This window comes from Hydra viridissima, unplaced genomic scaffold (assembly GCF_058129835.1).
Source record: "Hydra viridissima isolate aposymbiotic clone 2 unplaced genomic scaffold, HvirCarnegie_v1 scaffold_9, whole genome shotgun sequence".
Lineage (NCBI taxonomy): Eukaryota > Metazoa > Cnidaria > Hydrozoa > Anthoathecata > Hydridae > Hydra > Hydra viridissima.
The window spans coordinates 14179042-14191878 of record NW_028324308.1 but is presented as its reverse complement, the minus strand read 5'-3'; the positions used below and the strand labels follow the sequence as shown (position 1 = coordinate 14191878).

Below are 12837 nucleotides of genomic sequence, written 5' to 3'. Positions count from 1 at the left end.
ATAAAAACCAATATTGCAAACCTAGCTGACCCAAGAATGCCACTTATATGGGGTGATAGTGTACACATCCCAGGGTCACCTGGTGCAAATGTTGAAATCTTTTAGGTACGTCTGCGCGAAAAAATTGAATTTGAAGTTACAAAAACGGAAAAAAGTTACCCTTTTTTTTGACATAGCAAAACTGCTATAAAATTCATACCATTAATCATTGATCGATAAACTTTGATGGCAGTGCAGCCTTTACCAATAGCAAGATTTGGGTAAAATTTTATCCCAATCTTTGCAGTATAACAAAAGTTATGGTAGTTTTAGCGTTTATTTTTTGTTGATTTTTTCACTTACAGTGCAAAACTTTTCTGATTATTGCCTATTACAAGCCCCCAGACCATAATGTGGGTAACATGTGCTCTTGTTTAATTTAGCAACAACATTGTAAAATAAGGATTTTCATGTTCTTACCAAAATTTTTGGTTTCGGGGGTCAAAACTGTTGTTCTTGATTGAGCCCTATTTACAGCATATGCACCTTTTTCTATATAAAACCTTATATGACAGTACTATTAGTGCCCCATAAGCATTCTTTTAACTAAACTACTCCCTTAGGAGTTAGTTGAGACATTTTAACAGATTTTTTGATGAAAATTATAAAAAATCTTGACATTTTTTACTCTAGTAACTTTGCGCTTATTCTACACATGGATTTAGCCCTGAGGATTTGTGAGCAAAGCAAAGAAATGTGTTGAAAACCTATTGTATGTGATTTTTAACTGGTCAACATGTATTGTGAGTTGAAAAACCCAATTCATGCATAAAATCAGCTAAAAATGACTAGAATTCCCTTAGTGCTTTGTTTTTAAAATCATTATCAAATGTACAAATTGTAAAGTCCAAGAAATTTACACTAACAGTGAATTAATTTCTAAAATTTAATCAGTTCCATTCTTTTCTTGTGATATCTTCACACTCTTTAATATATTTGACATGACATTTAAAGCACTGGTCAGCTTACTGTTCTCAAACGGCACTAAACTTTGACATAAGATTGGCACAAGTTTTAAATATTTTTTTTGAAATTAACTATAATTCATGATAATGAGTTACATATGAGTTTAAATTCTCTTCGAACTAGTAATATTAATCCATTTAAATGAAGCGGAATGGATGAAAATTCTTGATTATTTTCTAAAGGTGTTTGCTATTCAAATCCACAAGACAACTGAACAGGCTTCGTTTGTATTCAGGGTGGGTTTTATATCTTTTGTATCGTGACCAATGCTGGTGAAAATCTAGATGTGTAGTCTCAACAGCCTGTTCACTGAATTGTCCTAAGAGCAATTATTTTATGTTTTCAAAGCCCTTGATGTGGTGGAATACTGTGTGGATTTTAGGCGTGATGCTTCAAAGTTGGATTGCCAAGTATGTTGCTTTAAATTGATCAATCTTGAAAGAAAATTCCTTTTCAAGTACATTTCCAAAATATGAATTTACAACCAAATTAAACGTTTTGAAAGCTTCAATGACAGCAAGAACTTGGGTATTGGAGGTTTCTTCAGCAAGACATTGTATAAAATCAACATTTTTCAATAATTTCCTTCATTCGTTGCCTTTAAAGTGTCCGCCATGATATAGGCTTTGCCGAATGTAAAGCATGGCTGGCCACTTTTCAGAATCAGACCACACAGCTTTTAGAATTTCGAAGAGCTGATTGACGATAAAAATCCCGATTAGCGATAAAAATCGAGACAATTTTCAATTTTCAGTCGAAATCCGGGACGATACCGGGACGAGACGAGATGTCCCGGACAAAAAAGGAGCTTCACAATTTCCCGGGATTTACATCTTTTTAACGGGACATAACGAGACATAACGAGACATACTAGTTAATCCTTAATGTGAAATTTAGTATTCTGCTGGGGGGCTCGGCCATTACAATTGTTTTGGCTACTTTATTGTAATTAAACTATTTACCGAAACTAAACAAGACAAATAAAAATTGAAATGAAAATTTGCAAGTGTTTCATTTATTTTATTTGAAATGTTGTACTGTAATGCACATTAGCTAATTTTTATTCGCAATAAATAGAAGTTTTTAATTACAAACTTTGTCAAACAGTTCATTTACTTGTGTGATGGTCCAGCAAAAGGAGCTGGAGCAGAACCCCTTGAGCTGGTAATCAGTGGTGTAATAACTGGTACATGAAATAATGTAGCAGTAGAGATTCTAGAGGAGGCCGTACTTACTCGTAACATCGACTGACTTGGCAATCTTGGATTAAGCTGAATCTCAACCACATCATCAGATTTAACAATATTGGCTTGATCACCCTCTTAAGACAACAAATCTGGAAGGAAATTTATAAAATTTTTTTAAGCTGAGCAAAATTTCAGTTTGAAAAAAATTTCAAAGCTTAAAGTTAAAATAAAAAACATAGAAAAAATAAATGGAAGTGGCAAAATTTAAGATTTTACTAAAGGCAAAGATAAAGTTAATATCTCTCTTTAGAATTTTTATAAATGCCCTACCGTGGTAAAAGCTATTGGCCTGGCTTTTACCACGGTCATCATGGGTTTCGTCTGTTTTTTGCTCCTCATAAAATTTCCAGATATGGCCTTTGCTTGGTAGCATCTTGCTGACTGATTGACAATTTGACTTTGACTTTACTCAGACAGCGCCGGATGTAAAAGTCTCACAAAAAATTTAAAGAATAAATTCAAATCCAGGAGCTATATGTTAACGTGTCCACTCTCCAGAGAGTACTGGTATAGCCTTGTCATTTCCCGAAAAATTAAACTATGTTACGTGGGTCTTAAAATGTTAGGACAATTCAACTAACGACAGTTCAACTTTACTATACTTATTTAGTAATTCACTAATTTAACAAAATTATTATTTTTTTAATTAAAATATGCATAACATTCAAAATTGGTATGTCTTATACTATTTGATGTCTCTGTTTTTCTTGTATTATCAAACAATATTAAAAATTTTTACCTGCTTTAGTGCGAAGAAGGTCCAAGAAAGACACTTTAATGCTTTTAGCATTTAAATTTCACTAATATATGAAAAGAGTTATAATATATAAGTTAAAAACTTTTGGTTATTGAAAAACTTTTGTAATTGCTATTGTTTTTTTTGTGAATGATATGCATTTTTTTAACGGCAAATTTATTCTGCCATCCTTACATCGCCAAGTCTGGCCCTCAATGTTACTGCCAAGTTGTCTTGGCAGCCAAATGTAACCAAATCTGCCCAACTGCCCATTAATAATCAAGGATTTAACTTGTTAACCTTAATCTACGCGTTCAGAATGTCTCGTTTGTCTCGAAAATTTGTGGCATGTCTTGTTTTGTCACGTATCTAAATCGAATGTCTCGTATCGTTATGCCACGTCTCGAATCGTTATGGCATGGTTATGGCATTAATATATATCATTGAGGCAGATAGATATTAATATCTATGTCTCAATGATATATCTTAACTAGATGTCTAACATCAAAAAATTTCCGTAAGAAAAATTGAAGCAAGTTTTTAAAGTTTTTAAACCCGCTTTATTTAAACTGGAAAATTAATAAGTCTTTGTTTAGCTTTGTTTTTATGATTGCGTCATTTCTGGCTGGCAAAACAAGCTTGGTTGACAAAAAATTTTCTTTACTGCGAAAGTACGAGTTAGATATCTAGTTAATATAATTGGTCTGTCTCGTAAAGTTTCGTAATTATCCGGGACACAGTTTTTTAAATTCTGAGAAAAAGTTTATGTCCCTATTTATAACTTTATTCCGGGATAATCGTTTCCTTTGTCTCGTTATTTTTTTCCGGGAAATTTCTCGCCTCGTTACACTTTTCCCGGTTCATTTCAAGAGAACGATTCCGAGACGCAGACCCTTAGAAGTGGCACATTGACAATTAGTCTGATTAATGTAGCCATTACGAAAATAATTTGCCGTAATGGAAAGGCAAGGAAAACTAATTAGAATGCATTCAAATGGTATAAAAAATATTTTAAAGTTATATTTTACACCCTATTTTTATTGCTACCAATTTAAAACTTTTAGATTTTATATCAAATTGTATATAATATATATAAATCTCACGATAAATTCAATTTATTCAGGTTATTTTTGTCTATATTTTTATTTTAAGTTGACCATTTTAATAAAATGCTCAACTTTTTTAAAAATGTTATTTCTTAGTTAGAAATAGTATTTTATTTTAATAATGTTTAGATGTACAAAGTAATAACAAAACTAATAAAATATAACAAGTCAGAATAAATTTAGTCTGTTAACAGACTAAATTTTAGAGACATAATGTGTGTTTGTTAATAATATATACATGCTTTTTTTAAAATTTCACATAAATGTATATAAATATATCTATACAAAATGAATCTCAGTTCAGTCAGTGGCAAAGTTTGCACATTTTTTAAATTAATTGTTGGAGTAATAAATCATTAAAAAACTTTTTGTCGGAGGAGGTAATTTAGTGGGCAAACATCCTGTGGTAGACAAGTTTTTCAAAATCTGCCTCAATCATTTTCCAAACATGACAGCTCTTTGTATATATACACGTAAATTATATATATATATATATATATATATATATATATATATATATATATATATATATATATATATATATATATATATATATATATATATGTAAATAAAAAAAATGATGTCTATTTAGATAATCAATTATAATGGCTTCACAATCTTGGGCTTTAGTTGTTTATTTTGAAAATGGGATTGAAACAGAGGCTGTTGCTCCATCTAGTTGGGTAAAAAATGGTTGGTTATTTTGGCCAACTGGTGTTCATGTAATGAAAGCTGCCTATAATAAGTTTCCAATTGATTATTCCTGGAACAAGCTCAGAGTTAAAAGAATAAAAGTAACTGGAGGTCATTAAATTTTACTGCATTCATTGCTATTTTAATTGTTTAATATGAATAAAAAAAACTATTATTAATGCTTTATATTAATAGTGAAGTAAAATATCAAATAAACATTTTTCTTTCTAACTTGGGATAAGTAATATTTTGAATCTGTTTATTTTGTTATAATTGCCTAGATATATATATTGTAATCTGTTTACACTTATTCTACATTTTAGTTTTTACATTTATTGTTTATATTTATTTTACTAAATAATTACTAATAGATAAAGAAGTATGTGAAGGATTTAATTTCACGACTACAGAGGAATCTGAAGAAGAATGTGAGTAATTATGTTTGTGAAGAATTGTGTTTCTCTTTGAATTTGTCTTTTCTCTGTTTTTTATATGGTAAAGAATAAAAGAACAAACAAAAAGAACTGTATGTATTTAAAAAAAAAAAAAAAAAATGCTTTTATTTTTTATCTCTAAGCATATATATTAAACACTCAAGAAAATCGTTCAAGATCACTAGTTATATATTTATATAACTAGTTATATATTTATATAACTAGTTATATATTTATATAACTAGTTATATATTTATATAACTAGTTATATATTTATACAACTAGTTATATATTTATATAACTAGTTATATATTTATATAACTAGTTATATATTTATATAACTAGTTATATATTTATATAACTAGTTATATATTTATATAACTAGTTATATATTTATATAACTAGTTCATTCTGTTGCAACAAGTTGAACAAGAGGTCGTTCGCGCTCACCGATTGTTCAATCGAAGATAGTCAACTTTGAAATAAATAATTCAAAATCACCCAAATTACCTTTTCATCCTAAAAGCGTTATAACTAACTCTAAAAGTTCAGAATTATGCTTACAAAAAAAGTTGGATTTATCAAATTCATCTTCTCCAGCTTTTTTAGCCGGACCTTCTAAACAGTCATTTGGTGCATCTTCTTAGTTTCCTTTAAATACTGAAAGTAAGTATTATTTTTATAATGTTCTAGTTTTTAATTTATATTTCAATTAAGTCCATATGCAGGTATGGGGGAAGAAAAAATCACCCAAAAGTATACAAAAGGAGGAGAGGTGTTAAAGACAGCAAGTATGCAGATTATCTTTTTTATGAATATTTTCTAGAGCAGAATTCCTATTTTTAAACACAAAACAATGCATTTTTTCTTAAGATCTTTAACCACTGTGTCCGTCGAATGTTTTTTTAAACTGCCCGTTCTTTAATTGAATACATATATTGTTTCTAAAAATAATTTGTATCATCGTCATTATGTATCATGGTAGTTACAAACTATGATCTTTAAAATTTTGGCTAATTTAAAAGATAACGTGTTTATCTTCTTATTATGGTTTAAAAAATAGTTTTTTTTCTAAGTACTAACTAAATTATTACTTTATTACCTTATTTAGCCAATGTATTTTTATTTAAGGTTTTAACATTTTTTGCTAACAATCTTATTAATATTATTTCATAATTGAATTATATTACTAATTATTTTTCTGAATAATGGTTGTAAATTTATTCCTCAAAGTTATTATAGCATTTCAGTATGTATAGTTTTATAAAAAAAAGGTTTATTTGTTGTAATTCAATTCCTTCTATAAAATGTCAAAAAACATATTTTTAATTGATTTAAATGAAAATCTACCAAATTTTAAAGAAAAAAAAAATAACAAAATGGTTAACTATTTGCAATAAATTTGTAGTTTCACATAAAAAAGATCGTTTATAGTTATGCGTAAAGGCCGATATATTTTTGTAAAATTCAACACAATATATATACAAATTTATTCCCTTGGCAATCCCACATATCTTTTCACACATACAACTATTCACAAGTAACGCTATAATGACATATCTTTTACGCACACAATTATTCATAAATAGCGCTATAATTACACTCCCCCTTGGTCATACCGACCACTTCACCTCAAGGACTATGTCGCTCAGGTGCCGTCCTATTTCGGGTACTTCTTCGCATTATTTGCACCTGGTTTGTTTTGTCTTCAGGCAACACAACGCACAGTTCTTCATCTTCTGAATCGTCATTCGATTTGTAATTAACTCTGACGTGTCTTAGGTCGCGTATGTGATTCCTGTAATTTTTTTAGTCTTGTATTGAGAGTCGCATCGGTTATCCGTGGGCTTACCCATACTTCATCGCCAAGTTTAAACTTGTTGGTGATCTTCTTATAAGGATAATTTTGTATTGGTATAATTTATTTGCGGGTGCTGTAGAAGACTTACAATAATCTTTTGGATTGACGTTATATCAATAAACTGCCTCGGGTATGCTGCACGGTACTCTCTTCGCCGCTCTTTTCACTGTTCGATGGCATCGTTTTGCAATTCCATTTCCTAAAGTCACGTAAGCGCACCTGAAGCGAAGTTTAACGTTCCATTTGTTCATAAATTGGGAAAACAACGTGCTTCGAAATGCTGTATCATTATCCGTTAGAATTTCGTTCGGACCGCCTCGTTCGAGAAAGATTGCGTTTAATTCCTGAATAACACATGCACCAGTTTGGTCTTTAAGATGGCGCCATTTTGCATATCGATAACAAGCCGTTGACACGTCCCTTTTACTTCGATCTTCCCTCTCGGCCACTTTATTGGACTTGGATAAATTGATTGCCAGGCTACACATTTTTCAACCACTTTTCTGACTTTTTCCCTGCTTACTGATGAGTCAATCCTACGAACAAAATACAATGTTCTCTTCACACCATAATGTCCTGTGGACCTATGAACATGGTTTATTTCTTTGGGAGATAGAGAAGCACTAATCGTTCCACCTGCAGCAAGTTTAGTCGGCTTATTGATCATTTTCAACCAACTCCCAGGCACTCGAGTAATTAGGGGAAAACCTCAATGACTTGGACAGTTTTTGCAAAATGCTTTTTAAACGTAGATAAAATTGTTTAATATATATATTTAAATATGTTTGATAACCACCGACTCTTGCTCAATGATATAGTAAAACAAAAAAATTGGATTTGCATTTGGCAATTGGTAAAAAGAGAGTTTTATTGGAGCATGACATTTGTCCCATTCATTAAGTATGTCTCATTGAATGGGACAAACATAAAAGAATTAAAAATAAACGTATTTAATTCAATAACTTTTCAAATTAGTTTATTTATTGTAAATGTACTTAAATATATAGATACATACATAAAGACCACACAAAAAATACTTTTAACTTTAAACATTTTAACTCTAATTAAATTTCAATCAAAGCAGAACTTTCTCATTTTAGAATATTATATTTAGTTATTTTTATTTAAGTAAAATATTGCAGTATAAAAGTGTGTAAATAATACCCATTACCCATGGGGATAAAAGTAAGGGACTGCAGCATCCCTCTGCTGAGCTGTAAATAATACTTTGTTAAATTCGTTCAATAGGTAGTATTTTGTCCCATTCAATATGCGCATCACTTTATCCAAAAATGATAAGTCACACCAAAAACACCATTAATTAAGCTTGAATGTTTTGCTCATTGTTGTACTAGAGACTGTTATCTATTTAAGCATGAAATTTTATTTTCCGTAACTTCAAAAATTGCTGCAAAATCAGAAAAAAAAAATCGTTTTTAAAAATTACTTTTTACATTCGAAAACACAATAATATCCATTGTCATTACGGTCATAGAGCAATAGGATGGATGAATCGGTCAGTTGAGTTCTTGTTTCTATCACACTTTGTTACAGGAATTTGAATGTCCTTACATCGAAGCTTCTATAAGAATCTGAGTTTGTCCCATTCAATAATCGTCCCATTCATAAAGGTTCTCTCCTGCATCAACAGTTGGCAAACATCGTTGAAATAACGTTGAATTAACGTTGAAACCTAACGTTAAGTATACGTTTATGCAACATTTAGAATGAAAGTTTTTTTCAACATTGATTTATAAACGTTAAATCAACGTTCGGTTCAAACGTTAAATCAACGTTCAACCGACGCAAAATTTGTTATAAGAACTTTGAATTTATGTTGAAACAACGTTTAGAATGACACTTTTTTCAACGTTGATTTATCAATGTTAAATCAACGTTAGATCCAAACGTTAAATCAATCTTCAATTGACTCAATTAATTTTTTTATTGGACTATCAATGGATATTAAGCCTATAACATATACTCATAGCCTACAGTTAGACTATTTTTAGTTAAGTTTAGTTAAACATATATTAGTATGGAAAAAGATAACTTTTGTTTATGATATATATATTTAAATATTACATATATTTACATATACTTGAATAAAATCTACATAAATTTCTTTTCTTTACTGCCACCTTTTCGAAATGGAGCGTATTAAAGGAAGTCAGCAATATTCCATTAATCAAAGTTTCTGTCGCTCCATCGTATTTAATAGTAGAAGCTGTAAAAAAAAGAAAATATAAAGTAAAAATCAAAAAAGGAAGGTTTGAAATAATATAATGAAAAAGTTTCACATAATTTACAAAGATATACCTTTAACAACGCTATATAAATACTAATTTATATCTGTACCTCGGAGGGATACAACACTATGTCCATTTTCACAACTTTACAGGAGAGGAGTTTTAAACTTTTTTTCAACAAAAAGTGTTATTGGCACAGGACTTGGTGTTGTTTTAAAACATGCTATATCCGGTTCTAACTGGTTTTGAACATAGTGCTCTATTCCTCTAAGATATATGAGAAAAGCTGATTTTAACTCTGTAATAAAGTCAATATGGAAAAAAATGGACATAGTGTTGTATCCCTCCGAGGTACAGATATTATCTTAAAGCATATTTTTCCACCTTTGCCTTTCATAATCATGGAAGCCATAAAATTGTTTGAAAATATTCTAAATTTTTAAAAGATAATGTAAATGTGAAATGATTTTAAATAAATAATAATTTTTCAAATATTTAAATTGATTTTATTATGAAATAACTTTTTTCTAAAATTACAAAACAAATACTTTTTGTAAAAAGTAACTATGAATGAGATAAGAGCTATCAGTTAATTACCTCAGCATAATTTTGTGTGTTCTATCTTTTGAAGATGTTCCACCAATTAGTTGTAGATGATTTACCTACAAAAAACATAAAGTAAATCTAACATTATGGTTTGGGTTAAATATGATATCAAAACTTTGAACTATTTCAGACCTCCAAGACAAATTTTAATAAAGTGATCCAGGATTTTTCTAAGACATTCCGAATTCCAAGTACTTTCCAAGACAATTTTTTTCCTATAAAATTGCAGAATTTTTTAATGTTTTCAAGGACCGTTGTCCATCTCATTAATTTTTTTTTTAACTAAAGGCTAATGTTCACTAACTAAATAACTATTTAATAAAGTACTTATAATAACTTACCCACGATGAGCGCACATTTTCGTCATCTAACTTTATCCACTTCAGTGAACTCCACTTCTGATGAAATAACCCTTATTTGGCTTACAAATTCACTATTAGAAGCAGGCTCAGTCACTGTTTTGATTTCGCATCTCATTTCTTATATTGGTAAGTAGATACAACACTCTCTTTTGAAGCTCTACAAATTTTATTAAGTTTTACAAAATAGTTTTAGCATTTGCATATTAAGGAAGTTCCTCAGTTTTTAAAACTTTTAAATCTTATATGAATTTTATATTTCTACAAAAAAAATAAATTTAAAAATTTACTTTAAAATATAAAATATCATACTGCCTTCAGACATTGGAAACTTATCAACGTTATCTAATGTCTGTAGTTTATTTCTATTTTTCTAAACTTCATTGTGTTGTAAATTGTTTTTAAGTAGTTTTTTATAAAAGTTGAACTTAAAACACATAGATTAAAAAAGCTCTTTGTCAACACTTTGTATCACTATCAGTTGAATATTACACTTTATATTATAATTGTACTTTTGTTTTGAAATAACACAATGTTATTTTAAACTAATTAAATAAATTTCATGAGACAATAACCTATATCTTGAAAAGAAGAATTGATATCTTCTTGGAAAAACTTTTGGTAAGGTGAGTTTAGGTTCTTTCCATAAACATCAACTTTTGGTTCTAAAATTATAAATTGAAAGTAAAATCAAGTTACGCAAACCATTAAAATATATATTATAGTACTGTGAATAAGTTTTAGCCCACTCACTAAAGCTCATGTTTTTTTAACAGATTTTGAATAATAGCTTCCGATTACTTTTTTTATATAAAATAATGTCTGACTTCAAACAATACTAAACACTATTTTAACAAGCAAAAGCAATATTTATCAAAATTTTACACAGATTTTTGTATTTAGATATCTAACGTGTTTATTTTTATTGTATGCTGATCTGAACCCAATTCGTATCAGCTCGTTTGTTTTTAGGTTGTTCTTGCATTTTTGTTTATTTATTGCTGTGAAAGCTTCATATTAGATGATAGTACAGTTTACAAAGATATTTCATTGATACTGAGTGTTTAATATTTTTTTGTTTTTCTAAGAGCGAAACTTCTAATTTACGTTTTTTTTTTTTTTTCTTTTGTATTATTCTTCTTATTGTTATTTACGTAATAAAATGGGTAAAGTTCCACTACTGGAACGTAAAAAAACCATTGTGCTTCATGAAGAAGGTTTCTCTCAACGACAAATTGTCAAAAGAAAAACAAAATATTCAAGGACAACAATTAGAGAAATTATAAAAAAAATTTAAAAACAAGGGATCTCTTGAGGATAAAATTCGAAGTGGAAGACCTCCAAAGCTTACAAAACATGACATAAAGTATTTTAAAAATGAGTCTCTGCGAAATAGGAAAAAAACCTCCAGTGAACTAGCCCAAGACATTCAGGCTGCGACTGGGACAAATGTTTCTTCATCTTGCATTCGACGACATTTGCTAAAGCTAGGTTAAGAGGGTGTGTTGCAGTTCGAAAGCCTTTACTACGTCGTGGCAGTAAAAAAAAAAAACTTACATATGCAAAATAGCATAATAATTGGACGCAAGGAATGTTAAACCGTGTACTATACATAGAGGAATCAAAATTTGAATTGTTCGGTAGCAGAAGACGACATTATGTAAGAAGAAGGGTAGGAGAGGCTTATCGCCCTGTTTGTCTACATCCAACAATCAAGCATGGGGGAGGTTCTCTTTTAGTTTGGGGTTGTATTTAATCATCTGGAGTAGGTGATTTAATCAGAACTGATGGCAAACTGACAGGAGAACAGTATAAAGAAATTTTAAGACATCATGCAATACCATCTGGATTGAGACTAATTGGTAATAATTTCATTCTACAGCAAGACAATGATCCCAAATATTATTCTCGAGTGGCCAAAAAATATTTACAGAACTTGTGTGAGGAGGGAGTTCTCGAAGTAATGAACTGGCCTCCTCTAAGTCCAGATTTGAACATTATTGAACATGTTTGGGATTATTTGGATAAAAAAAAGGCCGAATATAACCCTATAAATGTCGAAGAATGTTTTCGAATATTAAAAAGAGAGTGGGAAAATATTCCACAAAATTTCATTACAAATTTATAAGGATCAATTTCCAGGAGATTCGCTTCTGTGATCAACGCAAAAGGCGGACATACGAAGTATTAATTGTTCTTTCTTTTTGTATCATATTTTATCAAATTATTCCTAGATATTTTTGTTTATAATATATGTGTCTATAAACCTGATTTTATTTTACTTCATATGTTACCTCATAATGTTATGTATACTTTTGTAGCTCTCGACAAGCCTTATCTAAGTGTACCATCAAACATTTACTACTTTAGTTAGATGTCTCCTTTGGTAAGAAAAACTAAAATGTCTATGGAAAAAAGTATCCAGAGAAAAATTTTTTTTCTTTTTCGTAATTTATTTCTATAATATTCAGTCCATCCTCCTTTATTAGTTAATATTTCGTCGATTTCTTTCGGCATCGACTAAACCAGCTTGTTACACCT

The 12837-nt window shown here is 29.7% G+C and overlaps 1 pseudogene; it reads left to right on the top strand.

Annotated features, from left to right (window-relative positions):
- Window positions 1–4699: 4699 nt before the first annotated feature.
- LOC149884197 (uncharacterized) lies at window positions 4700–12424 on the top strand (annotated as a pseudogene).
- Window positions 12425–12837: the final 413 nt, after the last annotated feature.